Genomic DNA, 16,225 nt, shown 5'->3' with positions numbered 1-16,225 from the left:
ATCTTTTACATAATCATATGTGATTTCCAAACTATACTGTTCTGAATTCTTTTAAATCCTTCCACTTCAACAAAAAAAATCAAGAAAATTTAAAATCACACAAGAGAAATAGCATTAATAAGCATCTGTTCAGCTTTCATGATCTGCGAGGTAGATTGTGCCACACTTGTTCCTCTCAAACATCACTGAAGAACAGCTGAAGTCCCTGGTACAAATACGCCACAAATGTTTTAATTCCAGTGTAACACATGTAGAGGCAGAACAGGGAGGGAACAGAGAAGAACATATGCACGTTACAGACATTAATTTTCCAGCTACTGCTATCACACAATTGGAAATTACTTGGAAAAAGCTTCTGCTTGTAACAAACCATGTTAGATTTTAATTACAATTGAAATCAAAACAAGTCACACCACTTCTTCCTACTGCTTTCAGTGTGAATGGAATTCAGAAAACAAAACTAATAAAGAATCAAAGCAGAGCTTCTGAGTATCCTCACAGCCTCCATCCTCTGCAGAAATAAAGCTGTCCACAAAAGACTCAATGGATTCTGCTGTATGTGAGAGATTTAAGAGCTGCACAAAAGCACGAAACTTACAGTTTTCTTTTGCACCTTATTAGAAACATAAGCCCTCATATGCATACCTAGTTTACTATCCATATTTTAAGACATTCAGAGGTAAATTCCCACAGTAGAATAAAAAAACTTGAGTCTTTTACCATTTCCTAACAGACCACACTTTGGACTGTATACAGTTTACGAGAAATTTCTGCTCCCAATCTCCACTTACTTCAATGCAACTGAAAGGAGAATCTGGCTTTTCCATTTCCATTGCAATGCACTAACCACGGGGGCTCTTCCTCCATTTAATACCTGATGAAACACTCTTAGGAAGCATTTGCCTACACAGGGTCTGTGGAACTGTCTCACAGCACATAACAGTATTCTGTATTTAAGCCTAGCAACGACAGTAAAGCTTCCCCAGTGTGGAATATTTCCACCTGGTATGGAAATATCCAAATAAAGGCTACATCCCCTTTCTTTCTGCTTGAAAAAAACAAAACAAAACAAAACAAAACAACAAAACACTCTTAACAGTGCAACTCTTGTCCTGCCAGCAGCCTGATAACAGTGCGACTAACCAGCCAGGGCTGACCTAGTGCAGATTACAGGAATCTGAAGACGCCTTGCTTCTATGTGTGCAGAGGGCAGATATCTTTGCTGGGTTCCCCATGGTGCTGAGGCTACAAATTAAAGTGCTGTGTCTTGACAAATCTTCCTTCAGAGGCAAAGCTGCATATATGACTTCATATTCCCTATGCATGACTATTTTAGGGTGTAGCTTCCTGTGCTCTGTGGAGATTTACCATAGAAGAATGATTGCTGTAATGCTGCAGAATATGAAATTTGTCATCCTGTTTAAATCAGGAGTAACAGAACAGAACTATACATAAGAACAAAAAATGAATTATGCTCACAGTATTACTAACCCCAGGTTAAAGAGCTCAAAGAGACCAAGGTAGATGAGAAGCAATTAGGACTGGCACAAAGACTTGACTTTAGAAAGGAAGCAATTTATACAAAGGTTTCCTTTAAATGCACTGTATCATCCACACAAAGACAGGCCGTATTTCACTGCCAGATTTATAAACAATGGTGAATTTGATATACAGTCATTAGCAAAGTTAATCATTGGCCTAAGCTAAATAAAGAAAGTGCGACTCAGTTGAAGTTCAAGGTCGATGTCACATTATGAAGATGACTGCTTACTTTTATACTCTCCAAGTTTTTCAGAACAAACAGCCCTGGAGACCTTTTAGTATGGACAACCTCATGCTTGAAAATATAAGCATACAGAGACCTGCAGAGTGCAATATCAGATTGATCTCTACTAGCTTAAGAAACAGTCCAGTGCTTGCAGTGCAAGAAAAACAAAAGTGGCAGAGCAATGTGAGTCATTCCTCCCTACAAGATGGCATCAATATCTTGGCTTGGAACTGGACTCTGGTCACTGTACTGTAAGGATTGTTCCATAAGGGTTGTAAAAAGCAGTTATCTCATCACCTCTGGGAAGGTGCTTCCAGGAAAACTTCTCCTCAAAAAAAGAATGGGAAGTTTTGATCCAGGTTTTCAGTGAAGCTGCAGTTATCTCTTTTCCCTTCCAAATCTATTTTCAATGGTAAAAATGCTAGCACTGATGTACTGACCAACTGAACTGCAACTTGTAAACATGCTTACACATTCTTCCTTTCCTGCTTATTTGCCAATCCTGCTGAAACTGCTGCTTCATTTCAATGACATAACTGATAAACTCATCTTAGACATTCTTCACAGCAATGCAAGGCTTCCATACTTACAGGTAAAAGGTATAAAAAAATCCTGTGTTACTAAGGAAGATGAGCTACACTGTGTTGCAAAAGTGTTGTACTTTAAGTACTCTAACTAATTCAGCGTCCTAAAACAAATAAAATGCAAAGTGTTTTTATGGCTCCTTTCATAGCCAATAATTTATAAAATTCCGTGCACAAAAATGTAATTACTCTCGTAAACAGAAAATTAGTTTTGAAGTTAATAGACAAAATATCTATCTCCACTGTCATCCAATTACTTAGGACAATGCCTTCATTTTTTACAAGAAATAACAAGTTGTAAAGTCACTTGTAACTGTTAATTTCCTAGAGAACTGCAGATAAAAGACACTTTGACCTGCCAATGCAGTTCTGAATTTCTAGTCAAACAAAGTTCTCAAAAGGAAGCAATTTAAGTTTTATTAAATTGAAGATTCAGCCCTTCAGTTCAAAGGACTTGAGTTACAAGTCTTTGTTAAAAACATCATATTCAGAGTGGACAATGCAATGGATATCTACACATACATACAGAATAAGCAGTGAACATTAGACATCCAAAAATAGTCAACTTCCTTTGTTGCCTGCTGAAGAAGGAAAGTAATTCAAGGGGATTAACTGGCAGCAGCAGGTTATTTGAAATTGCACCTTCACAGGAACGAAGGAACAAGGTGTTTTTTTCAGTTGTTCCTTCTCTGAACAAGCAGATTCATTTATAGAGCAAAAGCCTGATGCCAGAATGAGCTCTCATGAACACTTCCAGTGCAGCCAGTATCTCCTACCATCACTGTAAGCAGGGACAAGAGGAGGACTCAAACTAACTCTGGTATCAAATTTTATGCTGGTTTGGGACTCCAACATTCACTTCTACCAGTCTGGATCTGGCCCTCTTCTCTCTTGTTCTCCTTCTGCAAAAATCTCTCTCCTTTCCTAGTGGTTTACTGGTCTCTGCATCCGCCCTCCTCACTTCAGTCCTTCTTTATCTTTGCTCCTTTCAACATTCACCTCCACTGTTGCCTGTTGCTGATGCCTGCCAGACAAATTCAGACAATTCATTTACAAGGTTGAGTTGTTTGCCTTGGAGAAAGAAACACAGCACATGTTGCACAAGTAAATAACTGCACTGGCAATATCAGAGGTTTAGTACTGATTGCTAATACTGAGAAATACAGAAGAAATGCAGAAAGCTGACCTGTCTGTGAAAGGGAAATGTGATCCTGTCAGGTAGCAGAAATGTGTTTTCTAGAGAGGAAATGTATCCTGAGTAAAGTAGGTAAGTCTTAATGCCAAATACAAAGCTTTTCCTGATAGTCTTGTACCAGATTGGAATATGGGAATTTAAAAAAAAAAAAAAAAACAGGCAAAAAAGACTGGGCAGAGGAAAGCAGCAAAACAACTGAAGTATACACTGCAGCTATACAGGACCTCTGCAGCTCCTGCTGCAGCTTTTTAAAAGCAAGCTCAGATATCCCTACAAAGCACAGCACTATTCATCCTCCCCTTAAGTCAATGTTTTTTTTTTTTTCCCACCACCCACTTCTGTATAATCCCATTGCTGTATCTTTACTTCAAGGCTAAAAAAGATTGCAGTAGGCATCCAGTCAGGTCCCACACCTGTCATTCCCACAGTACACTACAATCTCCCCCTATGTCAATTTACTGATTTAGGGACTAATCCATCCCTGATTAATCTTTATGCTCAATTTTCCACTGTTTTCAGTAGAACTGATGTCATTTCCTTAGGGCTTCATTCTGAAAACCCAAGCAAATAACAAGCTGAGGTAGCACAAGTAACGTCCCTAAGCACGCTAAGCTGTTTGTGCTTGCACAACTGATCAGTCAAAGCATCTTTCTGACCAAATCCTAGACAGATTTTGGCAGATGTTTTTGAAGTGATTCATGCATCCCCAAGAGGAGCAAACATTCCTCCCAAAAACAAGTTACTCAAACATGCGCTGCTTTCCTCATACGTAAGCCTGGCTTGCCTTCCCTCCTCCTCGTGATTTTCTTATCTGTCTACTCATAGAATCAAAGAACTATTACATAATTAAGGTTGGAAAAGACCACTAAGACTATCTAGCCCAACAGTTCACCCACCACTACTGTGCTCACTAAATCACGCCCCACAACGCCACATCTACTATTCAACTAACAGCAAATCTACAGACTTTGTACAGATCCTGTGCACTCTTCTTCTTCAGCCTATGATAAACGCATAAGTGATACGGACAAAAGCCCCCAACCTGCCAGGGGTATTTCATATGCAGTCAGCAGTGCTGGTGTATGAAATTTTCATTGCACAAAACAATGCCAGTTAGAAAAGCAATAATATAATAACTTTCAGACATGAAGATTCAGAGGAGGAACAAAAGATCCCAAGACCTCCATTGTGAGCTGCCATACTCTGCTCTCCTCATTCTTTTTTTTTTTTTTTTGTTATTTATAATGAAGAGAGTACATGATATGTTAGCTAGAAAAAAGCTAAACAGTCATTAACAGAGCTGCTTACAGTTAGTGAAAAGGACTGACACAAAGGGGTTACTATCTCTAAATCCATTCATTCACTTTGTTCTTCATTTGGAAGGAAGCATTTCCCCTTATCTTATGAATCAAACAGAAGCACTGTAGTTTATAGCCAACTCTTTAATTTATGGAGACAGACGCTGCAATTGCCGCATTGTTAGTGAAGGATAAGCATATCCACTACTTAACAAGTGCACGACAGATACAGGGTATTTTTCTTAGATGTTTGTACAAACAGTGTCAAAATTGAGCAAATGTTTTCCTGCTGAACTTTCTGTTTTTCTGAGTTTAATGAATTTTATCTTGTAGGAACCTCCTGTCCAGTTTTCCTATGTTTTTCACTTTGTATTATCACTCGTATTGGAGCTATAGCACAGCTATTCTGTTACTCTCCTCTGCCCAGCTGGCCTACAATATCACACAATCACAGAATGACTTGAGTTGGAAGGGATGGCAACGATCATTTAGTTGCAATTCCCACCCATGGGCAGGGCTGCCATCCACCAGTGCAGGCTGCCCAGGGCCCCATCCAACCTGGCCTTGAGCATCTCCAGGGATGGGCAGCCTGTGCCAGTGCCTCATCATCCTTTGAATAAAAAAATTCTTTCTAATATCCAATCTAAATCTCCTCTCTTTTAGTTTAAGACCACTCCCCCTTGTGCTATTACTATTAGACCATGTGAAAATTCAGTCCTCCTCCTGCTTATAAGCTCCCTTAAAGTACAATGAGGTCTCCCTGGAGCCCTCTCTTCTCCAAATTAAACAAGCACACCTCTCTCTACCTTTCCTCACAGAAGAAATGCTTCAGACCTCTGAGCATCTTCATAGCCATCCAACAGCTCTGCATCCTTCTTGAGCTGGGGGCCCCAGGCCTGGATGCTGTATTCCAGATAACACTGCTGATGTCACCATTCTCCTCAAGGAGGGCTGTTTGTCTCCTCTTAACAGTGGTCAGCAGTGACACAGGGTCAATACAAAGAAGAATCAGGTTTCCCATTATCTTAATCAAAGGAGACCTATTTCTGGTAATCTAAAGGAAATCCATCTGAACTGTTGTCTGAATGACCAAGGCATGAAAACATGCTTTTCACATCCTTATGAACAATCTTCAGTTGTTTCACATACTTTCATAGCAGTCAAAGGTGCCTTTACAGCTGTTGTGCATACTACTGAATGAGGTCACTTAATGATACCACTTAAGGTGGACATATTCAAAAATATTCAAGTTGGTCCAAACATATACAGTTGGTGGTACAAAAGTACAAGTCCAAAGGAGCTGTGGTGCCCCATCTCTGAAGTCACTCAAGGCCAGGTTGGATGGGGCCCTGGGCAGCCTGAGTGGTGGGTAGCAGCCCTGCCCATGGCTGCGGGTTGGAACTGGGTGATCTTTAAGGTCCTTCCAACCCAAGCCGTTTCATGATTCTCTGATTCTATGATATTCCCTTTCTGAGTTGGAAGCCCTGAGGACATTTTTCTGTTTGCAAACACAGCACAACCTACATCACTGGTCACCCTGGTTACAAAGGCACAAGACAACCCCGATGCAGAGATACCAGAGATTAATAAGTAACTGTGAAGTCCCATTAAGGTTCTGCTCCTATCAGCTCTTTTTCAGAAAGCTTCAGTCTTTCAAGAAATATAACTATTTCCTGTAAGAGCACAGGCTAAGGAAGATCTCTACACATAACAGCAAGTACTGAAGACTTTTAGTCAGAATAATTTATTAGATATTATATTTCATTTATATATTTATTTAGTTATTAATGTTACATGCAGTTTGGAAGAAGCCAGAAATTTGTATCAGGGCACAAAAGAACCCACCACCATTTTCCCGAAGCAATCACCTGCTTCAATTTTTCATCTGATTCATTAGACCTTTAGTGAATGGTATCAAATACCTACATAACAATGTGTCTGATGCTCACACACATCCAGGATCAATCAATTACAGAAGCCCAGGGGAAGAGAGCTGAATTGATCTTGGCCCATCTTACCTGCTTTCATTAACTAAGCAGAACTTGTCCCAGCCACCAAGCAAAGAGACAAAAAGCTTCCAGAGAAAGTGATTCTACTGAAAATCATGAATTTCTTGTAGGTAGGTTCTGACTTATAAAACACACAAAGAATGTGATGCCAATTCTTTCTCAGCTTCGCTTTGGAGCTGGAATAAGCTTAAAATATTAAACCTTGGTTGGCATTTCAATATCATTTACATTTGAATTTAAAATATTAAATCATATGTTACTCGGCTTTAACGCTTTCCACATTTATGTCTTAAAACGTGCAAACACTCTTCTATTTGTTATGACCACCACACTGTTTTTAGTTCAAGGTCTTCCTTCCAGAAGACAACTGATTTCCCAAAATACTGACCTCATCACCCCCTCCAAAAAGTGACTCTTTTCAAATACAAAGAGCATCTATTAGCATAAATATGCTAGGATCTATTAAGGCAAGATATTCAACAAGCGCTGCTGACTTTTATGGTATGGTTACTGCTATGTTTTGATTTACAGTTCAAAAAAGATATCTAAATACTTTGTGCAAATTTAATAGCAATCATAAATAAATTCAGTGCATGGCCCTTCCTGATGTATTGCAGTAACTGAAATGCTGCAGGATCTTTACATGTTAGTTTATCTATATTTCCTTTTGGAAGAGCCATTAGAGATGGAGAGAGAGAAGAAAAAAGCAGTTGCTTTGTATTATACTACATAATTTGATAAATGTAGTGTACGCTGCTCTTTCCAGTGCAGAATCAGAACTTCAAGTGCAAGCTGATCTTTCTCGGGAATAGAATCAAACAAGGAATGATTTGAATGCTGATTTCAGCTCTGTACCTATCCTCACATGACCAAAGTCTGAATCTTATGACTCTAACTCATATTCTGGCATCATCTAAAGCAAAACATCCAAAGCACTGTCAGTGAAACAACACACACTTATGCAATCCTTTAAGCATCCTACACTGAGCTGCTTCTACATGGAAACTGGTAACTGTCAGCAAAGCAGGCTGCATCCTTCCTCCTCGGGCTGGGCACAGTCCCACAGCTGTGGGCGGCAGCAGAGTCCGCACCGCCCGCACATTCCATCAGGACTGCTTGGGTCACAGGGCCACGCAGGAGCAGGATCTGCAGGCACACATACCTAATGAGTGTCCCAGATCACACTGCTCTAGGCAAGTCTGTGTTCATCTTTCCTGTAGCCTGTTTATCAGTACAAAGAAAGCAAGCTGAAGACTTTAACAATGATTTCAGAAACACTGGCACACTGTTAAATGACCATGAGTTTGTGCTGGATACAGAGCTGGAGAAACTGAAAATACTGATAGCATCAAGGGCAGCTGAGCATACCGTGCAGCACACACAGTAACAAGTATCGCTGTTAACACAACTGCAGCAGTATCTCGCTGTCTGAATAAGCAGAAGCACCCAGAAACTTTAGCCCATAAATCCAGACTTTCCCAAGGCTGTTCCATGTTGAAATCACCAACCCTTATTCTATACCTCCATACCGTCTCTCCTTTTGCTGTCTTTCAGCCCTCTCGCCCTCTCAATTCACAACAAACTGCATTTCGTCCCAAGCCCAACCCAGCCCATCGGCCTGAGTGCATCCTTCCCATCCCCAGAATCTCAAAGCCCACCTGCAGCTGTGCTGGCTCCTGCATCCCTCCATTTCTCCTTCCATCCCTCCCTGCATCCTCCCTATTCCGGTCGGCCACACCAGGCATTCCCACATGCCCACTGCAATACGTACACAAGCATTTAACACAGTGCACTGCTTACATTTACACAAATCCCCCTTTCCTCGGCTTACCTATTCCAACACATTTACTTCAAGGGCACCAGCCAGGAAAAAAAAGTTCTTCCTGTGTGCAAACAGCCCGTCTGAGGGCGATAAACAAACAGCGCAGCACCGCACCGGCCCCGCAGCTCACATGCAACCGTGCTCTCCTCATCCACAGCCCTCACCGTATCCCGCAGCCTGAGGCATCCTGATCCCCACCCTCCCCGGCCCCGCAGCCGGCTATAAGTTTGCACGAGGAGCCGTCTCGGCCCCGCAGAGCCGGGGCAGCCCCGGCCGTCTCTCTTCACTACCCCCAGCCCTCCCGGCGAGCTCCGGCTGCCGCCCGGCCCCGGTACCGGCCCCTTCGCCGGCGCCTCCCCGCCGCGGCCCCGCGCTGAGTGGAGCGGAGGGCAGAGGCGTGACGGGCTGGGGGCGGCGAGCGGCCAGCTTCGCCTCCATCGGCGCCCACCTGCTCGCCGTGCCGCTGCCGCTGCCGCCGGGGTCGGGACGGAGAGGCGCGCTCCTCCCCGGGCAGAGGGCGCCAGGTACGGCGCCTGCCCGCCTCTCCTCGGGGAGCGGGGGTTGGTCGGGAGGCGGGGGAAGGAGGTGTGTGTGAGGAGGGAAGTCTGAAATCTGGAGGGGAGAGGAGCTGGTCGGAATCCTCAGGAGGGAACAACAAACAAACAAATAACTAAATATTAAGTGGTAATGTAATACACACACACGTGCACGCGTACTGAGTGGGAGACAGACGGTGGCCGGCTGCAGCCAGCTGGTTCTGATGCCAACAGCCCCGCCGCAGCACCAGTTGCCACCTGTTCAAGATGGCCCTGGACGGCAGCTGAGGGCTTAGCGGTGGGTACACGGGCTTGTCCTCAGGAGGACAAGGAGGAGGCCCTGGACAAGCCCAGCCCATTCCTCATCCCCAACCCTATCCCCAACTGTGAAGCACTGTCCTGCATTGCAGTGTCTCATCACTCAAGCGCACACCTTGGCTTCTCTTTTCAAATGCCCACATGGAACCCAAAGCACTGCCCAACAGCACAAAGGTGCCATCAATCCACCCATTGCCAAAGGCCATCCACTCAGTGAACTGCATCTGCCTGGGAAGGGGGCTGTGGGTGCAGCCAGATGGCTGCCTTCATTCCTCACCCTCACACTTCAGATTGTGTACTCAGAATATACACGAACAATCTTGGTTTCTTCAGGATTATTTAAAGGCAGTTTCCAGCTGGAAATGCTATGGCCTCACCCCAGGAGAGTTTTCCTTGTTTCTGTTGAGGACAGGGAGTTACTGCCAAGTTCTTCTCTCAGTCTATACACATATTTGGGATTGCCCCAACCCACATACCAAATACCTTGTCTTGGCTTTGTTGAACGTTATTAGGTCTACCCAGGCTCACCTTTTCCATGGTCCCTTTGGATGGCATCCCTCCCTTCTATTGTGTCAAATGCACTGTTCAGCTTGGTGTCTATTGCAAACTTGATGAGGGTGCGCTCAATCCCATCATCTGTGTCATTGATAAAGGTGTTCAAGAGCACTAGGCCTGAGATGGACCCCTGAGGGACACCACTCATCACTGGACTCCACTTGAACATCAAGCCATTGACATCAGCTCTCTGGGTTCAGCCTTCCAACCAGTTCCTTATCCACTGAATAGTCCATCCTTCAAACTCATATCTCCCCAATTTAGAGATAAGGATGTGATGCCGGACCATGCCAGAGCTTTCGCAGAAGTCCAGAGTTGAGAACTTGATTTATTGTTTTAAAAATATCTTCCTGGTTGCTTGTGCAAAAAATCTGTCCCAGTTGTTTCTACAGTGGTCAGGGAGCTCTAAACCCATTTCTGTTGCCCACTAGTTTCAACCTAAAAACACAAAGTAAAACCTAGAGGACCGTAGGTAGCGCACCAGAAAAAATCTAAGCATTTACCTAAAAAATATATTTATACATTTTTATTCCGAATTTAAAAATAGTCTTGTGCCAGTGTGCAAGAACATTATCTTGTTGTTTAGTTTGGTGCAGTTTTCTGAGCTTTTGACACCCTCTTTATTCATGCATTTTAATCACAGTTAGTACTAGTTTTTAGATTACTAATGCTGGAAACCTCTTGGTTTACATCAGAAGTGGATTTCAGAGAAACAAGCTGCAAGAAACACACAAAAAAAGTTGGCTTATTCAGTTCCTATGGCTGCTGTCTGGTTTCTAAATCCCACTATTTACCAGCTCAGTCCACCTAATGGTAACAAAGTTTGTACTGTTCAGCAGTGACCATTTCTACCTGTGCAGCTGCACTCAGCTGCTAATCTGTTTATGCACTGGTTTAATCTGAAACAGCTTTACCCACAGTACATCATTCACATGCGTTTATTACACTGAAGTATGCACTGAAGTATGCAGTACTTGCCACTGGGCTAGTGTTAGCATGTTAGAGGAAACTGTGGCACATTACATTTTATTTGAAGAGCCCTTCGGGGATGCATGCCAAGGGGTTGTGAAAGTCTTCTTTTTCTGTTTCATCTTTGAGGGGAATTGGTGGAAAGTGTAGAAGTGCTCACTTCCTGGTACTGTATCCAAAGACAATCTAGGAATGAGCAGTGCTACTGGAAGAGGCCACAGACTAAAGTCCAAGCCATTTTGTGAAGGCTACTGCGACAAAACCCAATTAAAACAAACGGAAAAAAAAAAGTGCATCACTCCATAGAAGTCCCCTTCCATTCTTAAATTTTTTCAGTACTAGATTATGATGATTATTAATAAATATATAATTGATCATTTCTCTAAAAATACCTTTCTACACCAAGAATATGTTTGTGACACTATTATCTTCAAGACTTCCTGGTAATTCCACACAAGAAAAAGAACACCTGAAATAAGTCAAATGATTTAGGAGGAGATGAAGGGTATCCCATGCAGGGGAAGAAGAACATCTCTTTTATTTGGCATGATGGTTCAGTTCTCAAGTAGAAGGATCTGAGATATTTCATTAATGTGTGTCAGCATAAGTACTTGTCAAAGAAAGTACTCAAAAAGATGTGTTCGAGTTCTGGTTTTTTTTTTTCATCCATAAATAATAAAATATAGAGGCTTCTGTTCAATTCATTATTTTTACACATTACTTTTACACATTACTGGTTCTCTAATTTGTTGATAAGAGCTACTAGAAGCTTTATACAGTACATGAAGGTGACAGTACTGCTCATACAGGTAGCCTCAATCCTACTAGAAAGTAGACCACTATACATTGATCTACAGAGTAAAAAAAAAAAAACCCTTCCAAGGACACACACTGAGCAGGCAGATGGCTTGCGGGTGTTTTGTGCTGCCTTAGATCTGATGCTAGCAGCACCCAGCCTAGATGGCCTAAACCAAGCTCATTTCTCCTTCAGAACTTGACCCTGGAGAACTATGGGCTCTTGAAAAGAGCTGATGTTCCAGCTCTAGTTCAATATCAGTGCCACATGGGCAAGGTTTCAAGGCTGTTTTTGTTGCTGGTTGGTCAACAGAAACTATGAAATCAGGTTTGATGCCTGCTGTGAAAGCCCTCAAGTAAAAATGTCATGTTTCAACATTTTCTTGTTCATAAGCTTGTACATTACCTAAAATCAATGGAGAATGTACACATAGGATGTATTGTGTAGTCAGAGCAAACGTGGCTTCTACTGGTTTTATCTTTTGTTGTGTAATTTGAATTGCTTTAGGGAGCCCAGTACATAAATTTGTTCCTTTTTAATTAACTTAAACATTTAACTCAAGTACTTAAAATGCAAATGTGTCTGGAAGTTACTTTACAATATTAAATATTCCCTCAGCTTTGCTTCTGGTGTAGCTTGTGTTGTACTTCTTGATCACATCAGTGGTAAGTATCGATGATACTTACCACTATCTTACCCTAAGTATAGAAGAAATGCAATGCATTTAATACATTAAAACACCTTTTTAAGAGGTAACAAAAATACTGATAAGTCAAGGCATTTGTGCATAATCTGAAAAATAGCTTTACATTAAAGTGCATAGAACAGAAAAGCATTAAAAGGTGAAATAGAAATGTTTCTTCCTTTCAGCCTGCCATTTGATTACACTTCTGAATAGCTTCCAACACTTGAAAGCTGTGTTTCAAGAAATCTCAACCATTGTGCCTGATGACTTTGCTAGCTCTGGTTCCACAACTAACAGAGACTTTCCCTTGTATTAACAGAGATATTCATCTGTATTTGTCTCCAAATCTTAACTTTGTTATCTGTACAAATTCTGTACTTCATTTTCCATAAAGTAACTCAAATTTTTACTTTTGCTCTAATATCTTTTGCTTTAATAAAACCTTATTTTTCTTCTATTACATTTTGGTAGGAAATTTCTAAACGTGACTGCATTACTTACTATAGTAATAATGGAGCCATGTTAACAAATAAAGTTTAGACAGCAATACTGAGGAAATCTGTAGACAAATAATTAACAGAGATGATTTCCCTAGAGTAATATATTGGTGTTTACTCTTTTTTTTTGGTGTTTTTAATCCAAATCCTAAACCCTTACTCCTGATCTTGTTAAGCAAGCTGTTTGCTGAGTTCTTTGGAAACAACATCTAAGTTTGTTCAGGCTCATGGTAAATAATTAGTACCTACTGTGAATAATCCCTTCCATTAATTGTATTTATTTTGCTTACTTCTGTTTGTGCTGTAGGATGTCTTAAAAAGTATCTCTTAGCAATAAAGCTTTGCATTTTCTTCAGTGCTTGGTTCTGCCATTCATTTTCTGCATGACCTCTGCGAAAGTACTTAATCGCCCTTAATAGCATGAGTGGAACAAGAATGCATTCATTAATATTTGTGAGGCTGCCAGACACTATGCTACTGCGAGCATTTACAGTTCCTTACAGAAATTATAATTGCACAATCCAGCTGGTTAATGTTTATCCAGTTACCAAACAGCTAAACAAAAAGCAGAGAGGCAGGCCTACTTTTTTCTCTTGATCAGTATTGAATTTTAAAGGAATTTTTCCATGTCAAAGCTGTAGAATTAAGCACTGGATGAATTACCATTAGCGGGCCTCTGTGGAGAATAATGAGCTGAAAGCATGCCCGGTGCCAGTCTGCAATTAGAGTGAGAAGTGAAATACAGAGAGAATCAGAACACCATTTGCAAATCTCACTTTTCGGAGCATAACCTTTTCATTCCCACCAGGGGGAGCGTACTTGAAGATAACAATTAGCAAGCACAAATGCTGTATTTGGAACTGATGGTGTCCTTTGCCTCTTTCTTGAAATAGAAGGGTACTTTGTGATCATTGAAGAAGCAGTGCGAGTATTTTCCTGCATCCTGGACATATTTTGAACGCTATTTTTTTAAGCATCAGTGTCAAGAACAAGATTTAGCTCAGGGTTTATCTAGAACAGAATGCCAAACAAGAAGAAAAGTCTCCTACATAACGGCATACACAGCTATTAATATGCACACAGAGCTTAGATATTAGCATAGTCAAAGAGCAGTGTGAGTACACATCTGTTGGTCTGGGTACAGATGCCTCAGTAGTCCCTGCTGCTTCTGATGGTACTGCAGACATAAGCTTACTGTTCTCAGCAGGTCTGGAGACCCCAGTATGAGAAAGATAGAGAGCTGTTGGAGAGGGTCCAGAGGAGGGCCACAGAGATGATCAGGAGGCTGGGGCACCTCCCCTACAAAGACAGGAGCTGGGCTTGTTCAGCCTGGAGAAACGAAGGCTGATGGGTGACCTTGTTGCAGCCTTTCAGTACTTAAAGGGAGCCTATAAACAGGATGGGAACCAACTCTTTGAAAGGGTAGATAACAACAGGAAAAGGGGAAATGGTTTTAAGTGGAAGGAGGGAAGATTTAGGTTGGATGTCAGGGGGAAGCTCTTTACAGAGAGAGTGGTGAGGTGCTGGAACAGGCTGCCCAGAGATGTTGTGGATGCCTCGTCCCTGGAGGTGTTCAAGGCCAGGTTGGATGGGGCCCTGGGCAGCCTGGTCTAGTATTAAATGGTTGGTGGCCCTGCATGTGGCAGGGGGGTTGGAGATTCATGATCCTTGAGGTCCCTTCCAACCCAGGCCATTCTGTGATTCACACTAGGCCTCTGGTCTGCTCTTCTGCTCTGTCTAGTTCACACTAGACAAAACTGAAATACTTTCAGCTATGCAGTCCTTAAAGTCATGCTGCTGTAGAGGCATCAGTCCACACTGTCAGAAAGCAGGAGATAGACAGGAAGCAGGTCTCATGATTTATGTGGGTAAGCAAACTTATAGCTTCCCTACGTGGATATTTCACTGTAAATACCTAACATATTCTTTGAAATAATTGGCCTTTTGTGTCTAAAGAAAGATACTGTCTTGTTTGAAACTGAGATTTGAACATACTGTCAGTAAGTGCCTATTCAGCTTTTCACCACCTCACAAGAAAAGCTGAGCTACTTTGGAGTCTGCAGCATAAGAAAAATATGCATGTTAAGTCCCACTGGAACAAATGGATCCACAGTGTTTACAGGTGGTGCTATCAACATTCTTATAGGTATTTAAAGCCATTTTTCTCTTTGAAATGTAGTTGATATCTCTCCCAGCTCCATTAGCACTTTAAGTACTTGAACCTCATTGTAGGGATCTGAAGAAGGGAGTGCCCTCTGCTGCACTGTGTGCAGATAGGATTTTCAACCCAATTGTCAGCAGGGAAAGGCTGCACTTGAAGGGCTATCATCATGTTCACTATCAATATTCTCATCAGCAGTTACTGATATTATTATTCTCTGGTTTTGTCCCAGATGACATTATTATTTTCAGTCATTCAATAAGATGAAATTAAATAATGATTTATTATCATGAAATATTTCTAAGTGAGGAGTTTCTTCTCAGTACATCTGAAGCAAACGACACAGTTTGTGGTGTAACATTCAAGTACTATGACTAGCCACCATAGGGCAGGGCTGAAGAAGATTATAATGGATAATTTCAGAGGAATGGCTGGTGAGAGGGAAATAAATATCACTGTCAGTAGAACACGTCTTCAAGCTGGAAAATAGAAGACAAATTGTGAGCAAGAGAGAATTTTACATCTGGGAATACAGCACTGAGATGCTCTTGTAGCTCATGAGAAAGACACTGTCTTAGAAAGAGTGTGGTGTGGTGGTGGGAGCACTTGAAGGAATGAGCTGCTGAGTACAAAAATACTGTCATGCTGGAAACTTGAGTAGATAGGACATCTCTGGATATTACTGGGAGGAACATGAGCATTTTCCCTTAAATTTAGATGATTGCTGAACACACCATACTGCAAACAGCTATTGGGAAGAAGGTTGTTGGAAAAGGGAGGCAATTAGATAAGTAGATGGAGGGAAATAATAGCTTCTGATTGTGACATTCATATCTGCCCTTTCTTGCTCTGTAGTTGTATGCCATACAGAATGGACTCTCAAGGTACAGAGCTAGAAAAAGAAATAAAAGAAAATGAAGACATGTAACAAATACTTATGGACAAAGATATTTCCATCTCCCACTCCAATCCTAAGTTCACTTATGCTGCAGGAAGAGCAGGGAGATCAGTACAGAGCAGCCTGCTGCATGC

At 41.7% G+C, this 16,225-nt stretch overlaps 1 protein-coding gene across 1 annotated transcript in view; it reads right to left on the bottom strand.

Moving 5' to 3' along the window:
• WIPF3 (WAS/WASL interacting protein family member 3) overlaps nt 1-9,244 on the bottom strand; it is a 37,190-nt gene extending 27,946 nt beyond the window's left edge. Inside the window, exon 1 of the mRNA XM_052692797.1 lies at nt 9,125-9,244. The gene's annotated coding sequence lies outside the window, so the exon portion shown is untranslated. The remainder of the gene's footprint in view (nt 1-9,124) is intronic.
• Between the last annotated feature and the right edge of the window lie 6,981 nt (nt 9,245-16,225).

This window comes from Tympanuchus pallidicinctus, unplaced genomic scaffold, assembly GCF_026119805.1.
Source record: "Tympanuchus pallidicinctus isolate F22 unplaced genomic scaffold, pur_lepc_1.0 scaffold3, whole genome shotgun sequence".
Lineage (NCBI taxonomy): Eukaryota > Metazoa > Chordata > Aves > Galliformes > Phasianidae > Tympanuchus > Tympanuchus pallidicinctus.
This window is presented reverse-complemented; position numbering and strand designations above follow the sequence as displayed.